General features: G+C 38.6%; 1 long non-coding RNA gene, 1 other non-coding gene and 1 pseudogene across 2 annotated transcripts; 1 reads left to right on the top strand and 2 right to left on the bottom strand.

Annotated features, from left to right (window-relative positions):
- Positions 1–423: 423 nt before the first annotated feature.
- Positions 424–4,639, top strand: LOC143686297 (uncharacterized). Its single transcript, XR_013177006.1, has 3 exons — positions 424–457; positions 2,332–2,423; positions 4,429–4,639. It is a non-coding gene; the product is annotated as an uncharacterized LOC143686297 (long non-coding RNA).
- Positions 4,640–7,524: 2,885 nt separating this feature from the next.
- LOC143686806 (transcription termination factor 1, mitochondrial pseudogene) lies at positions 7,525–15,908 on the bottom strand (annotated as a pseudogene).
- LOC143689248 (U6 spliceosomal RNA) lies at positions 10,512–10,613 on the bottom strand. The gene has a single exon (XR_013178701.1). It is a non-coding gene; the product is annotated as a U6 spliceosomal RNA (small nuclear RNA).
- Positions 15,909–20,719: the final 4,811 nt, after the last annotated feature.

Genomic DNA, 20,719 nt, shown 5'->3' on the forward strand with positions numbered 1-20,719 from the left:
CTCTGTGAGTTTTTTCCAATGACAGAATAATTAAAAAGAATTTTTGCTTGAGGAGCTCATTATGAATGACTTCTCTGTGTTTCACCATATTTCTGAGGAAAATTAGTCTTTAAAAAATTGATTCAGTACTGGGTAAAGTTCTGCATGCCTTTTTGCTGACTCTCCAATTTCAAAAGAATGATCTTCACAGTAGGGAATACCAAAGAGTCTAGTGGCAAAGTTACAATGGTAATAGTTTCCTAAAAACTGTTTTTTCTTCCAATTTCTAAAATAAGGTTTTTAATGTTTTAAAGCCGATGTATAATCTTCCATTAAGAAACTGTATTGCCTTAATAAATATAGTGTTTTAAATGCATAATACTGATTTCAAGAAGATTACATTTTCTTGATATACCTTTTTTTTTTTTTTTACATGGGCAGGCACCGGGAATCGAACCCGGGTCCTCGGGCATGGCAGGTAAGCACTCTTACCTGCTGAGCCACTGTGGCCCACCCTTTTTTCTTGATATACTCTTGTAATGTTTATGAAAATGATAATTTATATAGAAGAGATTTTAAAACCTATCACGTTTTCCCATATTTTGAGGGACTTACTGCATGAGTAATTTAAGCTTGTGATAAAGTGAGTGCTGTATTAACATAGTTAATGCATGCTCGTTTACTAAATTCTATTAAGATAAAACTCTTGTTTTAGTTAGGGATGAGTCAAGAAGAATTCTCTTTTACGTAAAATTATCCATAGACATATGTCATAGATCTAAACTACTAGGTAACTGTTATGACTAGAGCTATAACTTTAGGTAACTTCAACTAAATTTCCAGTTTTATCTGAATATTAGCCAAGGAGGTATGTTGGTATCATTTCTACTATTATTATTATCAATTAAAAAATAGCTACATCCATTTATTGTCCCCTACTGTGTAATAGGCATGGTGCTTGGACTTATATTATTACCTAGCTCATAACAAACCAGCAAGGAAGCTATATTTATATTAGTTAGGATTAGGTTCAATTGTGAGTAACAGAAATCTGAAATAGCAATGCTTGAACAAGGGAGAATTTTATTTCTCTTGCACAAAGTCCAGAGGTGGACAGTCTAGGGCTGGTCTCAGTGCTGTTCTGCAATGACCTCAGAGACCCAGGCTCTTTCTCCTTTACAATTGGCCATCAGAGGCAACAGAGAGCAAAGTGATGAAGAAAACTGATAAAGGAAAGGACAAGTTTCTACTCTATGATCCTTCCCTTAGAGCTCATTGGCCTGAACTTAGTCACATAAACCCATTTAGTTGGGGGTCCATGTACCAAGCTGAAAACTTGGGGTTCTAAAACACAGAAAAGGAGTAACAGATATTAACAACTGGAATAAATCTTGGTCACAATATTAACACTATTAACATTATTTTAGGGATAAGAAACCTGAGTCTTAGAACTATTATTAATTTGTCCAGTGTTAACTAGGTATTGGGGATTGAATCACGTTCCCCATGAACGGCATGTTCTGGTACCAATCTCTAGTTCTGTGGGTGGGAACCCATTTGTTAATAGAGCCTTTGAAGATTAGTTAATGGTGCCCAAACTGAATGAGGGTGGGCCGATTTTTGGCTGAAGTCCTTATAAGCAAAGGAAATTGGAGAGGAAGCCATGGGAGCACCCAGAAGCTATAAGTCAGCAGAAACCTAAAGAAAAAGGAGAGGACATTACCATGTGACAGGAAAGCCAAGGAACCCAAGGATTTCTGGCCAGCCAGAATGCTACCATCCTCAGGAGGAAGCAAGCCTTTTAGCCTCTGAAATGGTGAACTAATAAATTTCTCTTGTTAATTCAGCCCACTGTATGGTTGTTTTAGTAGCTAGGAAACTGAGACACCAGGTTAATAAATGTTTGAGAGATTTTTAAACTAGATTATTTAAAAGTTCTATGCTTCGGGGGCAGGGCGATGGGAGTGGGAATGTATTAATTTCCTTTAGAAGCCTAGTACATTAATTTAAACATTTTCTCAGTTAGTTAGTGCCATGTAACAAACCATCCCAAAATTTAAATAAGTTTATTTTGCTCAGGAATCAGTAGATTAACTGTGATTCTGCCTATCTGAGCCAATTTTGACTAATCTTTGCTTGGAGGTTGGCTAGGGGCTGGCCGGTTTAAAATGGTCTCCACAGAAACAACTTGTAATTGCTCCATATTGCTCCTCATTCCCTAGCAGGCTAACCTGAGCTTGTTCTTGTGGCATGGCAGAGGTTTAAGAGAGAGAGCGGAAGCATGCAAAACTTCTTGAAGCATAGGTTCATAACTGGCTAGGTGTCAATTTCACCACATTCTATTTGTCAAAGCAAATAACAAGACCAGCCCAGATTCAAGGCATGGAGAAATAGACACTATCTCTTGATGAACGCAAATCACATTGGAAAGAGCATGGATACAGGTAGACCATTAATTGTACCAATGATGCTTTAAAAAATTTTGATTAGAATTTAAAAATAGTAAGGATAATCTTCAAGAAAATAATTGTACTGTCTTTAGTATTTAGTCATTTGTTTCTTCTTAGAATACAATAAGTCTACAATAAGTCTACTCAGCAGTCGTAGACACATGCATGAAGTGAAACACAGAAAGGATCCTTAAATCTTGGAATATTTTCTTCTACTAGACTGAACCTGGTTTAGGTCAGAAAGAGTCGGTGGCTAAAGATTTCTTCGTTTTCCCATGAAACTAATTTGGCCTGGATTGCATTTTTCTCTGAAATGTAATCTTTCTGTTAAATGTTGAAAAAAGTGTGTGGGCAACAAGCAAACTCACTGCCATCCCCCTGTCTATGTGGACATGACTCCCAGGGGTGTGGACCTTCCTGGCAACATGGGACAGAAACCTTAGAATGAGCTGAGACTCAGCATCAAGGAATTGAGAAAACCTTCTTGACCAAAAGGGGGAAGCGTGAAATGAGACAAAATAAAGTGTCAGTGGCTGAGAGATTACAGAGTTGAGAGGTTATCCTGGAGCTTATTCTTATGCATTAAATAGATATCACCTTGTTAATCAAGATGTAATGGAGAGGCTGCAGGGAACTGCCTGAAAATGTAGAGCTGTGTTCCAGTAGCCATGTTTCCTGAAGATGACTGTATAATGATATAGCTTTTGCATTGTGACTGTGTGATTGTGAAAACCTTGTGTCTGATGCTCCTTTTATCTACCTTATCAAAAGAAAAGTAAAACATATGGAATAAAAATAAATAATAGGGGGAACAAATGTTAAAATAAATTTAGATTGAAATGCTAGTGATCAATGAAAGGGAGGGGTAAGGGATATGGTATGTATAAATTTTTTTCTGCTGTCTTTTTATTTCTTTTTCTGAATTGATGCAAATGTTCTAAGAAATGATCATAATGATGAATATGCAACTATGTGATGATATTGTGAATTACTGGTTATATATGTAGAACGGGACGATCATAAGTTAAGAATGTGTTTGTTGTTATATTTAAAAAAAAATAAAATCAGTAATAGAAAAAAAGTGTGTGGGTGTCATCGGGTTCTTGAGAAAGAGAGTAAAAAGAGTGCAGTTTTGTTTTCTCTGTTGTTTGGATTGGTCTGTTCATTCATTCACATAACAAAAATGCATTGGGTCCCTAACATGTGCCAAGTGCCGTGCTAGGCACCGAGATACAATGATATCAAAAAGTGATTTCTCTACCCTCTGATCTGGTATTGGACATCAAGGAAGACTTTCTTAAAAAGAGATATTCAAGCTAAGTTCTGAAAAATAAGTCAGAATTAAGGGGTTGGGTAAAGAACATAGGGTTTTAGGCAAGGAAACATTTGCAAAGGCTCTAAAATGACAGGTGCCCTGCATTTACAAACATCAAATAAAGAAAGCCACTGTGGCTGAAATACAGAGAGTTAGAGGAAGTGGGTTGTAAAATGACACTGAAGGGCTAATTAGCCTGTCAGATTATGTCAGAGTCCTAGGCCATATAAGAAACTTTTGTCTTTTAGAAAAGACCATCCATAAGAAGTGACATGAGCATATTTGTGAATTTAAAAGATATCTCTGGGGTTAAGTCCAAGATTGGATAAGCAGAGACTAGTTAGGAGGCTATTGTAATGTTTAAGTGAGACAAGATTTCTTGGGTAGGGTGGTAATGGAGGAGATGTTCAGGCATAGTCATATTCAGGAGATTTTAGAGGTAAAATTGATAGGCATATGCAATGTGTCAGTTATGGGGAGAAAAGCAGATGCAAGTGTGCTAGATTGAATCCTTCAACCCTGTCTGCATTCATACCATTGCCAAAGCCTCCTTCTCATGGGTAAACTTTGGGCTTAACTATGGCACCTGTTTCAGCCAATATCATAAATATATATGTCAATGTGCCATGTAAGACTAGGCCTTAAGAGAACTTGTGTGTTTTCACTTATGCTCTTGTGCCTCAGCTGCTGCCATGACAGGAACATTCCCAGACTGGCCTCTTCCAAGAGGGATGAGAGACACGTGAGGTAGAGCCACCACCCAGACCTGCAGAAAGAAACAGATCCACCCCAGCTGCTGCAACCTAAAGCAGAGCTGACCACTAATTCCAGTCTAGAAGAGCCAAACTCAGCTAACCTGCAGACATAAAACAATAATAAATGTTTTTTTAAAATATTGTATTTTGGAGTTGTTTGCTACTCAGTAATAACTAACTGATACCAGAAGGGCCAAAAATGATTCTTGGGTTTTATGCTTACAAAACTAAATAGATGGTGGTACCATGCACTTTGGATAGCCCACTTCCAATCTCTAAATGCCCTTCTTTGCTGAGTTAACTTTTCCTAGTTCTTTTTGTGCTACCTCTACTCACTTTACTTCCACTTCATCTTGAGAGCCTGTGGTGGTTTGTATGTACCCCAGAAAAACATGTTCTTAAATCTAATCCATTCTTGTGGGTGTAAACCCATTACAAGTAGGATCTTTTGATGAGGCCTCTTCAGTTAAGGTTTGACACACTGCATTCAGGATGGAACTTGTCCCTTTTAATGGAGTCCTTTATAAACGGAAAGAACACAGAAAGAGAGTAAAAGAGAGAGAGAGCAAGTTAAAGAAGCAAGAAGCTGAAATCAGTGAAACCCCGAAAAGAAGGGGAAAGGACAGCAGATGCCACCATGCGCCTTGCCACACAACAGTAGAGCAAATGATTGCTGACAGTCTTTGGGAAGAAAGCATTGTCTTGATTATGCCTTGATTTGCACATTTTCTTGGCCTTAAAACTGTAAGCAAATAAATTCCCATTCTATAAGCTGAACCATTTCATGATATTTTACTTTTAGGAGCCTAGGAAACTAAAATAGAGCTCTAGCTAAGTACGTGGTTAAATGAGAGTGAGAAAGCAAGAGTTGGTATGAGGCTATGTGAGGAAGAGGAGAAGAGGGGAGCAAAAGTGGGTTGGGGATGACAAAGGACAGCTCTGCCAAGGAAAAGGCTAGGCTTGTGGGCATTCCTTTATAGTGACTTAGACAATGCAGATACTAGTCTGCTGTCATTGGCCTGGCTGATGCTTACAAAGTGATTGTGTACCTTTTCCAAAGAGAATATATTTTAGCATAAAAAGTAATCTTGAAACAACTGCCAGTTCGTAGTAAAGTAAGACCATAGCAGGAACTTCAGTCAGTGAACCCACAAATTCTTAAGTCCCTATTATATGATGGAGCTGTATCTAAGGTCATACTCAGAACAGAATCTCCCTGTCCACATCCAAAGGCCAACTTATGTTTGAGGAATGTGCATGAAAAGACACTGAAGTCAAAGGAGACTTTTACTCTTGCTGATCCAACTCATTTCTCTTCCCCAGTAGAGGAGAGACTGATTTGCAAAAGTATATCTATCTACAGTCTTGACATTTGGATTTTGTTTTTCTTCTCCATTGCTATTGATATGCTCTGTGGTAGGTATAGGAAGAAAGGGGAGAGAGGCTTTATTAATTTATTTTTGTGTCCAAAAGGGAAGATTGCCTAAATCCATTACATAGCACGTTAAAATCTTACCTACTGCCTTTTTAAAAAATTAATGTGACCAGAAATTGCTCATTCTTTATTTATATTGGATGAAATGCTAACAAAATATACATATACAGAAATAAACTTCTATGATCATTTATTTAAAGTGCATTTGTTAGGCAAAGCTATTCCTTTGTTCAGATTTTGTGGTTTATATTTAAGTTTAGTTTCCTGCACTTTTAGAGGACTTAATAAACACTAAGTTATTCTAGAAAGCTAATTAGATGAAAAATATAATTATTCTTATAAAAGGAAGAGATATAGATGTAATATCAAAAGGACTGCATTTTATAGCTTCTTTACCTGCAATGCAACTAAGCATCTATCTTGTTGCTACATTTGTTATTTATTTTCTGATATAACAAATTATTACCAACTTGGTGGCCTTAAAGAACACAAATTTATTTTATTGCAATTATGCAGATCCATGTCTCACTGAGTAAAATCAAGGTATCAGCAAGTCTATGTTTCTTTCTGAAGGTTTCAGTGATAATCCATTTCCTTTCCTTTTCCAGCTTCTAGAGACTGCCTGCATTCCTTGGCTCATGGCCACCTACTCCGTCTTCAAAACCAGCAATGCAGGTTAGGTCCTTCCCCTATTGCATCATTTTGACTTCCCCTTTTTAAGGACCTCTTCCATTTTTAAGGACCCTAATGATTCCCTTGGGCCCACTCGATAATCCAGAATAATCTATCTCAAGGTCCTTAACTTAATCACATTTGCAAAGTCCTTTTGCCATGTAATAGAACACATGCACAGGCTCTGGGAATTAAGGTGTTGACTACTTTGGCGGGGGAGGGGGACAGCATTCTCCCTACCACAGTTGTCCCTGTCCTGAAGGAAATCAAATATACCCATAATAAATCAAGCTCAACAACAACAGGAAAAGACAGTCATGGTTTAAATGGAACATGGAATTTGAGATGAAAAATCCCTCCTTTTAGATTTTTACTGGCATCCTATTCTAAAGATGAATCATAATTAGAAACATGGGAATAAAAAGAATAGGTTGCAGGTAGTGCGATGATGCTCAGTGGCAGAGTTCTTGCCTGCCATGCCAGAGACCCAGGTTCGATTCCCAGGGGCTGCCCAAGCAAAAAAAAAATAAAAAAGAGTAGGTTACCATTCAAAAGCATAAGAGGAAATCTGTCAATTATTTTAATCTGAACAAAAACCACAGAAGCTCTCTATCTTTCTACACACTATGCTGTCTTGTCTGTCAGTCAGGAACTACCATTCCTACAAAATCTACAGCATGCATTATAGAATGGGAGGTTGCATTAACTCAAGCCAGAGTAAAGGTAGCTGCGAGGACTCTATTCAGGTATATTGACCATAAGTTGTTATAAATCTATAAAATAATATGTCCAAAGGATTATATATAGGATTATACATATTTCTTAGTTAAGAAATAGAACCTATCCTTTTGAAAGGCCCAAATTCAACATGAAATGATATCACTAAATTATGACATTTAAAAATTTTCCCAGAACATTCTATTCATTTAACTTTTTCAATTTAGCTTTATAGCTCATTTGACTCCAAGACAGAAGAGCAAATTTGAATGTACTCAAATTACAGCTGACATCTACCAGTTCTTTTAGTTGGCTTCTTAAAGTACTTATGCTCAAATCCAGAACCCAAGGATTTTCAATTATTTGTGAAATGTTAATTCTTTCTTGTATGAGGCAGTCTATTTTATCATTAAACTTTTTCTATGCTAAGAAGATCACATCTGGATAGCTTTAGACAAAATTCTGGACATCTTCTTCAGTACTACCAAGAGAAAACAGCTTCTGTTTGATATTTGTGGAGTTTCTTTTGGATAGTCATTGGAAGGTATAGGATTTCAGCTCCTGAACCGCATATCAGAGCAAGCAGCTCCTCATTGTTCAAGTTGAAAGTTGACTGTCAAAAATTGATGTTAGCTTTCACCCATTTGGTGCTCTGAATGAAGATGAAAGGGCTTTTTTAAAATTATCTTCTTGACAAAATTTGTGGGATCATTGTGACCCAAGGACAAAACAGACTTTTTGCAAAAGTTTAACTATCTGTTTATTCAGATCAAGACTATTGGAGAAGGTTGGGGGGCATTGGTCAAGAATCGACAAAGGCATTTATGGGTCAATCTGACTGAATAGGGGAATTTTATATTATTTTCTGAGATTAGATTGTTATTGGATAAAAAAAAAAAAGATTCTGGAGAACATTCCAAAATATTTACAGTGTCAAGACCTGATGTCATAATCTTTCTCCACAGATTCCATCACTGAAAGATTTTCAGGCATGCATGTTATGACTCATGGATATCTTAATGTGATACTAGCAATCACTTCTTTGCTAGCTCCTTTGGACAGGAGGAATAGCTTCAGGTCCTGTTCATTAGTAACCATTCCTTTACAAACTCTAATCTGTTTTTTCTTTGCAATGTCAATATGTACGCCCATTTTTTTTTTAATTAAAATTTTTTTTAAACAACAACAGGGCAGGCCACAGTGGCTTAGCAGGAGGACCTCTGCCATGCCAGAGGACCCGGGTTTGATTCCCAGTGCCTGCCCATGTAAAAAAAAAAAAAAAAAAGTAGATATAACATACAAACACGAATATTCTTACCATATGATCATTCCGTTCTTGGTATAGGTTCTAGTTTGCTAGCTGCCAGAATGCAACACACCAGAGACAGATTGGCTTTTAATAAAAGGGGATTTATTTTTTTGGTTCTTCAGAGGAAAAGCAGCTAACTTTCCACTGAGGTTCTTTCTTACGTGGAAGGCACAAGATGGTCTCTGCTGGTCTTCTCTCCAGGCCCCTGGGTTCCAACAACTTTCCCCAGGGTGACTTCTTTTTGCATCTCCAAAGGTCTGGGCTGAGCTGTTTAGGCTGTGCTACAATGGGATCTCTCATTTAAGCACCAGTCAATTAAGTCAAACGTCACTCATTGCAGCAGACATGCCTCCTAGCTGACTGCAGATGTAATTGGCAACAGATGAGGTTCACGCACCATTGGCTTATGTCCACAGCAACAAGACTAGGTATGCTCACCTGGCCGAGTTGACAACTGAATCTAACTAACACAGTATATAATCAATAACTCACAATAGCATCACATAGTTGTATATTCATCATTATGATCATTTCTTAGAACATTTGCATCAATTCAGAAAAAGAAATGAAAACAGAAAAAAATTCATACATACCATACTCTTTACCCCTCCCGTTCATTGATCGTTAGCATTTCAATCTACTATATTTATTTTAACATTTGTTCCCCCTAGTATCAATTTATTTTTAAGCCATATGTTTTACTCATCTGTCCATAGGGTAGATAAAAGGAGCATCAGACACAAGGTTTTCACAATCACACAGTCACATTGTGAAAACTATATCGTCAAGAAAGTTGACTACAGGAACACAGCTCTATATTTCAGGTACTTCCCTCCAGCCTCTCCATTATACCTTAACTAAAAAGGTGATATCTATTTAATGTGTAAGAATAACCCCCAGGATAACCTCTCGACTCTGTTTGAAATCTCTCAGCCACTGACACTTTGTCTCATTTCTCTCTTCCCCCTTTTGGTCGAGAAGGGTTTCTCAACCCCTTGATGCCAAGTCCCAACTCATTCTAGGATTTCTGTTCCACGTTGCCAGGAAGGTTTATACGCTTGGGAGTCATGTTCCACGTAGAGAGGGGGAGGGCAGTGAGTTTGCTTGTCATGTAGGCTGAGAGAGAGAGGCCACATCTGAGCAACAAAAGAAGTTCTCTGGAAGATGACTCTTAGGCCTAATTTTAAGTAAGCTTCGCCTATCCTTTGTGGGGTTGAGTTTCATATGAACAAACCCCAAGATTGAGGGCTCAGCCTATTGCTTTGGTTGTCCCCACTGCTTGTGAGAATATCAGGAATTCTTCACATGAGGAAGTTGGATTTTCCCCCTTTCTTGCCAGTCCCCCAAGGGGACTTTGCAAATACTTTTTTATTCACTGTTCAAATCACTCTGAGATTTATCAGGGCATCACTCTGAACAAACCTACAAAATCTCATGCCCTACAAATGACTGCCCATGAAGAAATCTTATTTCCAGTTATTAATTAAAGTTATTCAAAACTATTAAAAAAAAAATCTCATGCCCTATTCAAGGTTCCATTGTACACCCATTTTTAAGTAAGTTGTTCAGTAGCTCATCCTCTAAAAGCTCACTGGCTGCATTATCATACTTCCCACTATAATAGAAACTGATTTGAAGAGGATTTGTGCTGAAAATCAGGTCATCCCAACATCATGAACCAAAGAGGAAGTTACTTCTTGTGTATGAGAGGTTTCTTGGTGCCCAAATGGTCAGTAGTTCAATCTTTTTAGAAGGCTGTGCAAAACGACATATATAATATACAAACGCATGTGTTAAACAGCTAGAGGACTATATTATGATCCTATGAGCATAATTTATATTTCTTTAAGAACATACCCATGGATCCAGTTCTCATGGTCAAAATATGGAATGCTTCATGAATTTGTGTGTCATCCCCATATAGTGCTATGCTACTCTTCTCTGTTTCATTCCAACTGTAGTATATACATTGCCAAAGTGAGTACCCTACTGCTGTTTAAAATGAGACTTAAACATAATTTTGTATAACTATTATGTGGCAGGGAATATTAGCATGGATTGTTCTTTGTTGGCCAAGCATTTCATACCAGTAACTATTGGAAAGCTTCATCTTTGTTTCCTTTTAGACTATTGTAGCTAACGGACACTGAGTATCAATCCAAGAAAGGGTACAGTAGATTGAATCATGTCCTTCACAAACACATGTAGAAGTCCTGATCCCTGGTCCTGTGGGTGTGAACCCATTTGTAAATAGAATATTTGAAGAGGTTATTAGTAAGCCCTTGATCTTGAGGCTTGCTCTTATTTAGTTAGCAGAGAAGCTAAGCCTACCTATAGTTATGCCTAAGAGTTACTTCCAGAGGACCTCTTTTGTTGCTCAAGTTGTGGCCTTTCTCTTTCTAAGCCCAACTTTGCAAATAAAATCATTAACCTCCCCCTATGTGGGACATAACATCCAGGAATGAAACTCTCCCTGGAAACGTGGGATATGACTCCCAGGGATGAGCCTGGCCCTGGCACTGTGGGATAAAAATGTCTTCCTGACCAAGAGGAAGAAAAGAATTGTAACAAATAAGATATCAGTGGCTGAGAGAGTTCAAATAGAATTGAGAGGCTATTCTGAGGTTACTCTTATGCAAGCTTCAGTTAGATTTGCTGATGTTAGATTTGCTATCATGGTTTCCCAACCCCTAGCCAAAACCATTCCTGCCAACCCTAAAGAACACCTAGGGCTTTATCTGAGATTCTGAAAAGATTCCATGCACTATGATTAGTTTCCAAAAACCTACAACCTCCAGATGGGTTCCTAGGCCAAATAAGTCCTGAAATGCCGAGGGCTAGCTTCTCCAGAACATCAACTGGTTCCATCCCCATATCCCATATTATTGACAGCCCTTTCCAACATGAAAAAGTTAGAATGGGCATAGCCCAAATACCCCTAAAGATTGGGAAAAAAGATCAAAGGAGGAGGAGGGCTTATAACAGATTTAACAAACGAGTATGACTGATGAATCATTATATTGATATTTCTTTTAGTCTCTGTTCTAGTTTGCTAGCTGCCAGAATGCAACACACCAGAGATGGATTGGCTTTTAATACAAGGGGATTTGTTTTGTTAGTTCTTCAGAGGAAAGGCAGCTAACTTTCCACTGAGGTTCTTTCTTACGTGGGAAGGCACAGGATGGTCTCTGCTGGCCTTCTTTCCAAGCCTCTGGGTTCCAACAACTTTCCCTGGGGTGATTCCTTTCTGCATGTCCAAAGGCGTGGGCTGAGCTGCGAGTGCTGAGATGAGGTATGCCAAGCTGCTTGGGCTGTGCTACGTTGAGCTCTCTCATTTAAGCACCAGCCAATTAAATCGAACGTCACTCATTGCAGCAGGCACGCCTCCTAGCCGACTGCAGATGTAATCAGCAACAGATGAGGTTCACGTACAATTGGCTCATGTCCACAGCAACAGAACTAGGTATGTTCACCTGGCCAAGTTGACAACTGAATCTAACTACCACAATCTCCAATATCTTGGAGCAGCTAGAAGGAAGAACCTAAAATTGTGAAACTGTAAACCATACCAAACTCCAAAATCTGTTCTATAACTAATTGTTGTGGTGTGCTTTAAAATTTATTGCTTTTGTATATATGTTATTTTTCACAATAACATTATATATATACATATATATATATAATGGGGGCCCATGACAAGCACCCTGAATGGAACAAGATCTAATTTTGCCTCTTATTAAGGTAATTAGGAACATAGCTTTTACATGGCTTATTTATGCAGTCTAGGTGAGAACCTACAAACCTTTCATTTGTTGTCAGACAGTACATATATATTAAAGTATTTTATTTTTGTTTGGAAGAAAAAAATGGTTATTACTTAATGTGAGGCCAAACTTGAATGAAGGTGGGCCTTAATCCAGTATGACTGAAATCCTTATAAGGAGAGGAAGTTTGGACACAGTCAGCTAGTAGGAGCTACAAGCCTACAGATGCATCTGTAAACCAAGGAACCCCAAGGATTTCTGGCAAGCCAGCACCTAAGTGTTATAGAAATTATGGCCTGCAGATACACTGATGTAGGACTTCTAGCTTCCAAATTGTGAGATGATAAATTCCTGTTGTTTCAGCCAACCCATTGTGTGCTATTTGTCATAGCAGCCTTGCAAATGAAGACAGAGGACTTTTTCCCTGAAGCAGTTCTGATTGGGTGAATTTTGTTTGTGAAACGTGGTAGTGCATGGTTTGTATGACAGAAACAGAGAGATGGATACACAGAAGGAGAGACACAGAGAGCGGTTTGTGGTGGATTATTCGTGTAGCTGAATTGTCGGCTGATCTGGTTTTCCTTGAGCCTTTCTTTGACATTTGACTCTGTTGCCTGTCTAGAATAAGGTCTTTTATAATTTCCTTCCTATTTCCTGCGTGATTTCTGTCCATCATTGGGTAAAATCGAATTATTCCTAATGGGTTTTTGATTTGTTCTTAGGAGCCCCAGTTTTTAGAAAGCACACAATAAAACTATTCATCCACATTGCTACCTTACACTAAACCTTCTTTGTTAAGTTAAATTCTACAGTCTGGGGCAGCATAAACATTCAAGCAAAAAAATTCATTGTACCGCCGGTCCTAAGACTCTGGCACCAAGCATTGCTCTGAGGTTTATTTAAACAAGAAATGTATTAAAAGAGAGACTGATTTTTCATGGTGATGATGGCATTGGCCACACAGTTCACTCATGTGTGATCACAGTCATTTCAGGGAGCATTGAGTCTGTCAGTAAAATTCTCCTCAGGGAGGAGCCCTTGGGAAGAGTTCTTCACTTTGGAAGTTCTACATCTTTTAGTTTTTCTAAGGATAGGACCAACTTTCTTGGCTTAGCCCATGTAAATGCTTGAGGAGAGGGTAGTGAAAAGCACTGAAAGTGAAAGTGCTTTACTTACTTTCTTAAACTTACTTTAAGAACTGAAACTATGTTACTGTGAAATCATACTGTTCAGTGACTTGCAATCTAATGGGTCTTAATTTTCTAGCCATTTAACTTCTAGTTCCATCACCTAAAGGATTGCACTGTGCAGAGTTGAGGTCAGGAAATTAGTTTGCACTTACAAGGCCACAATTTCTATCCGTCTTGCTTTCTCCATCCTGACTGTCCACTCTCTGTTTCTTCCATTCCTGCTCAGACCTCAGTCCATTCCCTCCTTGCTGCAAATCTTTGCTGAAGTGTTAGTTCAATCATGGAATTTAATACCACATATTTCGTATTATGCACTGAAGAGTCATAGAATTATAGGATATTTAGAGGTGACAGAGTCATTCATTCATTTTGTTTATTCATGTTGCAATGATTTTTGACGATAATTACCCTGAGTATGACCTAAACTGGAGCTAGGTTAAGGGTACTGTCCTCCACAAGACTGCCCTCACTTCAGACACCAGCTGCAAGTTAGGGGATATCCAGAGCCATCCTTACTTCTGACCAACTGATTATAAACTTGAGGTTCCCACAACCCCCTCAGGTTCAGTAATTTACTAGAATAATTCACAGAACTCAGGAAAGCACTGCATTTACAATTACAGTCTTATTATAGCTAAAAATACAAATCAGAACAAGCCAAGAAGAAGAGATGTGCAGGGTAAGCTCTGAGGGGGTCCAAAAATGAAGCTTCCCTTATCCATTCCCTTTAGCGTCAGGAGGAATCCATCTCCTGGCCCATCAATGTGTGACAATACCTAGAGTATTACTAACCAGGGAAGCTCATGTGAGCTTTGGTGACCAGAATTTTTATGGAGGTCTCATTGAGTAAGCATGATTGATTGAAGAGTTAACCACTTGTTTGAATGGTTAAACTCAAATCTCCAGCCTCCCACACCTCCCTGACTCAAAGCTAAAACCCTCTGATGACATGGCTTGTATTTCTAAGGGTCCTCCAAGAGTCAGCTTGTAAACATAAACTATCCAGCGTGGCCACCATGAATGACAAACACATTCCAGTCTCTCAAAATTCCAAGGGTTTGGAGGCCAGCCAGATTAATTATTACACACATATATTCTTCACACATTTGTGCTTCTGGCCAGGTATTGCTCTAAGTCCTCAGGTAGCTTCCATTCTAGGAGTGGGGAGGTAGGTATGCAAAGGTGCAGTTACAACCGTCAGATAGATTCTATAATGGAAGTGTGAATGGAATACAATGGAAGCATAAGAGAAGCAGTTTGTTAGACTGTCTGGGGGAAATAGTGAAGCCTTTCCAGAGCAGGGAGGGAGAAGTAATATTTGGAAAACAGGCATAGGAATAACACTTCCATTAGAAGGAACAACACATGAAAAACAGAGAGGCTGAGGAGCTACTGGTGGCAGTGTCTTTACAGAGTGTATTGTGAACAGAGAAGCCGCAGCAGATGACCTCGAAATGCCGGGACCATATCATGAAGCACTTGGAATACCATGCGAGGAAATTTTTAACTGGTGGCAACAGGGGAAATCATCAAAGTTTTTTTTAGCAGATATGTGTGTTAGATCACTCTGGCAGTAAGGTTAACTGAGCTACATCCGGTCTCTGTCCTATTATTCCAGTTGACCAGAACTGTCTTCTGTGACTACTCTAGCCTACAGAAATCTTTCTCTTTGGTAACACCTCAGGATTTGTATTAGCTGTCTGCTTCCTGTGTATATCTCCTATTCACTACTGCATCAATCCATTTAAGCTAAATGATGCTACTGTAAAGAAATGACCCCCAAATCACAGTGCCTTGAAACAGTTTTTTTTCTTTCTTATTCACGCTACATTTCTACACTGACCGAGAGTGGCTCCGTTGATAATAGGTACATATCTCTCCCCCACCACCCCATCTCAACACAAGATTTCAGAGTTCCTGAGGGCAGAGAACATGCAGAATGAGAACTTTTCACATATTATTCTATCTCGATGTGAGTAGTCACAGAAGACAGTTCTGGTCAACTGGAATAATAGGACAGAGACCGGATGTAGCTCAGTTGGAAAAAGCCAGTGTTATGTTAGAGTTGAAAAGTTAACGTGTTCAATGGCAAGATGCCAACAACTCAAAGGCAGTTGGCTGGAAAATTGAAAGTATAGCTTTAGTAGATAGCCAGTTGACCGGGAGGAATTGTCACAACCCTGCAGTTCTGTTGATTGAAAAAAATGCAAGCAGAGAACTGTGGCAAATGGAAAAAGCATGTCTGTATCATGAGGTAATTGCTATACCGCTCTCTTCACTCACCAGGGCTGTAACAGAGAGCTGGACCAGCCTGGTTTCCATAGTTCAACGAGTATTTAGAGAATGTGGAGAGTTCAGAGCAAAAGCAAAATAGTCATTCAATGACCAGTGAAGAAGGAGTAAAGAACCTGGGATTATTTAACCTGGAGAAGAGACGCTTCAGGAGCAATTTAAGAAGGATTAACATTGGAAATAAACTTTGGAAGAACCATTGAATGGAGCAGGATGAGGGTTTTTCCTCTGCTGCTGAAAACACAAAAAAGAACAGGTTTATTAAGGTTAAACACAAGGAAGAATTTCCTGACTCCTAAAGTGGTGACACCAGATTGGGTTTGACATTCCTTTCTGGAGGATTTTGCAAAGATCAATGTTCCTATGAACGTAGTGGGTTCACGGAATCCTCCCTGCAGGTGAGGAGACAGAAGTTTCTCAGCCTTTTTTCTGCCATGACCTGAAGATGGATGATATTCCCCTGTGTCATGGACATACTAACATTTGCACAACTCCCAGAATTCTACTTGCAGCTGCATTCCTTCTCCTCAAGAAAACATACAAAAACAAGTGAGTAAGAGTGAGGATAACCTAAGATCCTATTTTAAAAGGTAGATATCAGAATGGCTAAACAAACTGTGGTATATACATACGATGGAATACTATGCAGCTTTAAGACAGGATAAACTTATGAAGCATGTAATAACATGGATGGACCTAGAGAATATTATGCTGAGTGAGTCCAGCCAAAAACTAAAGGACAAATACTGTATGGTCCCACTGATGTGAACGGACATTCGAGAATAAACTTGAAATATGTCATTGGTAACAGAGTCCAGCAGGAGTTAGAAACAGGGTAAGATAATGGATAATTGGAGCTGAAGGGATACAGACTGTGCAACAGGACTAGATACAAAAACTCAAAAATGGACAGCACTATACTACCTAATTGTAAAGTAATGATGTTAAAACACTGAATGAAGCTGCATCTGAGCTATAAGGTTTTTTTTTTACTATTATTACTACTTTTATTTCTTTTCTCTATATTAACATTTTATATCTTTTTCTGTTGTGTTGCTAGTTCCTCTAAACCGATGCAAATGTACTAAGAAATGATGATCATGCATCTATGTGATGATGTTAAGAATTACTGAGTGCATATGTAGAACGGTATGATTTCTAAATGTTGTGTTAATTTCTTTCTTTTTTTTTTTCCTTTCTTTCCGTTAATAAAAAAATAAAAATAAAAATAAAAATAATTAAAAAAAAAGGTAGATATCTCTCAAGGTCAGTTATTCAACTCTTATTTGTAAAATAATAATAATAACGTCATTTGACACTTGTTCAACAAATAACCACCAAATGAAGTATGTGTATGGGAAGGGTGTCTAAGGCTAAATGAACATGCAGTTACGATTCAGTGTATATAAGCTATTATTTGGGAAACATAATGTGCTACGAAAGCTTAGAGAAGGGCTGATGACTCTGAGCTGGAGGTTCAGGAGAGGCCTCCCAAAGAAATTCATACATGAGCTGAGAGCCAAAGGGTGGAAGTCAGTAGAAGAGGTGGAAAAGAAGGCAGAGGGGGTCTACGAAAAGGAGTCACATGTGAGGGCTTAGAGGCTGGAAAGACATGGAGCAAAAAAGAAACTGAAAGACATCTTAACACAGCACCCAGGAGAAAAGCAAGTGAGGATGGCAGGTGACAAGGCCGGTAAGCAGGAGGCAGAATGCTTACCAAGTTGCACAGGCCCTGTAGCAAGTTTGGATTTCATTGCAGAAGTATAGCTGGGTCAGGGAACTATTTTTTGTTTTTGTTTTTCATTTTAAAAAGAGCTTTTGTGATATAATTGACATATAATAAACTGTACATATTTAAACTGTATGATCTGTGATGCTTTCATCTTTCTGTAATCACTTAAAATTTTTCATTTTCTAATAGATTTTTGCTGCGATACAAAAATGCGCTTAATTTTTGTATATGGCTTTGGTCCAGTAACCTTGTTGGATCCACTTTTTCATTCTAATAGAGTTTTTTAGATTTTCTACATGTACAATCATAACGTCTGCAAACAATGACTTCCTTTCCAATTCTTAACTTTTTTTTTTATTAGAGAAGTCATAGGTTTACAGAAAAATCATGCATAAAATACAGACTTCAGGAAACCGATTTATGCAGGGGAAGGACATTACTAGATTCATATTTCAGAAAGATCACTTCAGCAGCAGTGTGGAAAATTGATCAGAGTGGCTTCAGAATTAACCTGGCCTGGATTTGAATCTGTGTCCCATATAATTGGCTGTAAGGTTTTGGACAAATTAATATCACTGAATCTCAGTTTCTTCATCTGTAAAATGGAGATAAGATATTTGTGTTGCAGAATGGTTATGAAGATAAATTTAAATTATGTAAGTCAAGGGCCTTTGCATATCTGACACCCTGGTCTGGGTACTCAACAAACATCCTTATCTTACATATTCACAGTAGATGCGCTTGACACAGTACATAACCAGATACTTTTTTTCATTTGGGAGTGATTATTACATTATTACAATCCTGTTAAAGCTACAGACACCAGACTGAGATTTTCCTTCAACTCTTTAATCACCTTTGTGGTTCTTTGCAGAACTCTCTCTAAATTTCCAAAATTTTATTAAAATTGTGGTGACCACAACTACATTAGTCACCATAGAGCATTCAGTATGATTAGATCAATACTTTCCAGGAACTTGGGCAGCTGGCTGGTTCATGTAAACCCAGTCAGCCCATCCCATCAACAAAGAGGTTATGGTCCAGGGGTTCATTAGTAGGTTGGTTGTAATGGAACACAGAAAGCCTTTCCCCATAGAAACAGAATTCTAGATGGTGGCTTGTTTCCCAGGTCAGTGCACAAAAAATCTGTTTAATGCTGGCAGTAATTGTCCCTCAAGTCCTTGACTTCTTCAGTAAGCCCCTATGGGGTACTGAATCCCGCTGGGCCCAGAGGCCCTTTGAGCCTCAGGCATAAAACCCGAGCCCTCTGAGGGAGATGAGAAGTGAATTTATGGCTTTTAGAGTAAGGATCATCTGCAGCGTGATTATGAAAAACACTTTTGAAATAGACCTTTACCTGCTTATACCTGATTACTGTATAAGCAAGGAAACCTCAAGAGCTACTGTATGATAAATATACCTATTATATGCTCGATATTTTACCTACATCTACCTTACTTATTTTTAACCCTCACTATCATTTTGTAAAAGAAATTCTTATACTTGTTCTTCCCATTTTGTCATAAAAGTTGTATGCAGCTTATACAGGGTAACTCGGGTAGAGAGGCAGAGGGACTGCTGTGTGAGCCCTGGCCGGCTGGCTTCCCAGGCTATCTTTTCACTGCACAACATTGCCCCCTAGTGGAATGGTGCCCAACTTACATAACCATCAGTAAACCAATTACTCATCTCCCAGTGAAATAAGTCATCCATGCATCCAACAAAGAATCTTTGAGTGCTTCCAATGAGCTAGGCCTTGGTAACACAAAATTATATTAGACTTGATGCTTTCAGAGAGGTTGGGAAAAGGAACAAATAAGTAAATGACTGAAATCAAGGAGACAAGAAGACAATCTAGGTTTTTTGTTTTGTTTTGTGTTTTAAGATGAGACAGAAACACAGGTGCAAAAATCTTAATCAGACTAGGGTGGTGGTGGTGGTAAACAAAGAGGTTCCTGGAGAAAGTGAAATTAGCTGTGTTTGAAGGATGAGTTGGAGTTAGATGGAAAACTGTGTCAAAAATGTTCCACGCATGCCCTGCTGGCATTGGTGCCAGCTGAGGCCTGATTCAGGTTCAATAGTCTCAAAACTAAAAGAATTTAGAGACGAGAGGGCCAGTAGGCATAAGTAGTAAAGTTTATTAGAAGAGAAGTTCATTAAAAGGCATACACGTTAGAGGTTAATGCGGGTGTGTCCAATGGAGGGACATGCCATATTCCTTCTTTTTTGATTTTATGATCAAGTGTATGTAAGATTGTATTAAATGTTTGGTGGCATTATTTTCCACAAAAAAGGAAAAAAATTCGATTGTGATGATAAAAAAATATTTATTCCTTCTAGCCTCCTATATTCTGGAGCAGCTAGAAGAAAAGTCTGAGATGATGGTATAGTAGCCCATGACAGACTCTGGGATCTGTCCTGTAACTACTTGTTGAAGAGTGCTGTGAAAACTATTCCTTTTTTCTTTCTTTGCTTTGTATATATGTTATGTTATACAAAAAAAAAAAAAAAAAAAAGTACCATGCGGAAGGAACATCATGTTTAAATGCTGTGGTAGTTAGATTCATTTGTCAACTTGGCCAGGTGAAGGCACCTAGTTTTGTTGCTGCGGACATGAGCCAATAGTACGTGAACCTCATCTGTTGCTGATTACATCTGCAGTCGGCTAGGAGGCATGCCTGCAGCTTAATTGGCTGGTGCTTAAATGAGAGAGCTCAACGTAGCACAGCCCAAGCAGCTTGGCATACCTCATCTCAGCACTTGCAGCTCAGTCCAGGCCTTTGGAGATGCAGAAAGGAATCACCCCAGGGAAAGTTGTTGGAACCCAGAGGCTTGGAAAGAAGGCCAGCAGAGACCATCCTGTGCCTTCCCACGTAAGAAAGAACCTCAGTGGAAAGTTAGCTGCCTTTCCTCTGAAGAACTAACAGAATAAATCCCTCGTATTAAAAGCCAATCCGTCTCTGGTGTGTTGCATTCCGGCAGCTAGCAAACTAGAACAAATACACAAGGACGTGAACCCAACAAAATAAGTTAAGTATTTCTTTGAACCATTTGCTTTTGTGATAGCTCAGCACCATACAAAGATAGAGTGGCTGATGACGTTTTTTGT

This window comes from Tamandua tetradactyla, chromosome 6, assembly GCF_023851605.1.
Source record: "Tamandua tetradactyla isolate mTamTet1 chromosome 6, mTamTet1.pri, whole genome shotgun sequence".
In the NCBI taxonomy this organism is placed as follows: Eukaryota; Metazoa; Chordata; class Mammalia; order Pilosa; family Myrmecophagidae; genus Tamandua; species Tamandua tetradactyla.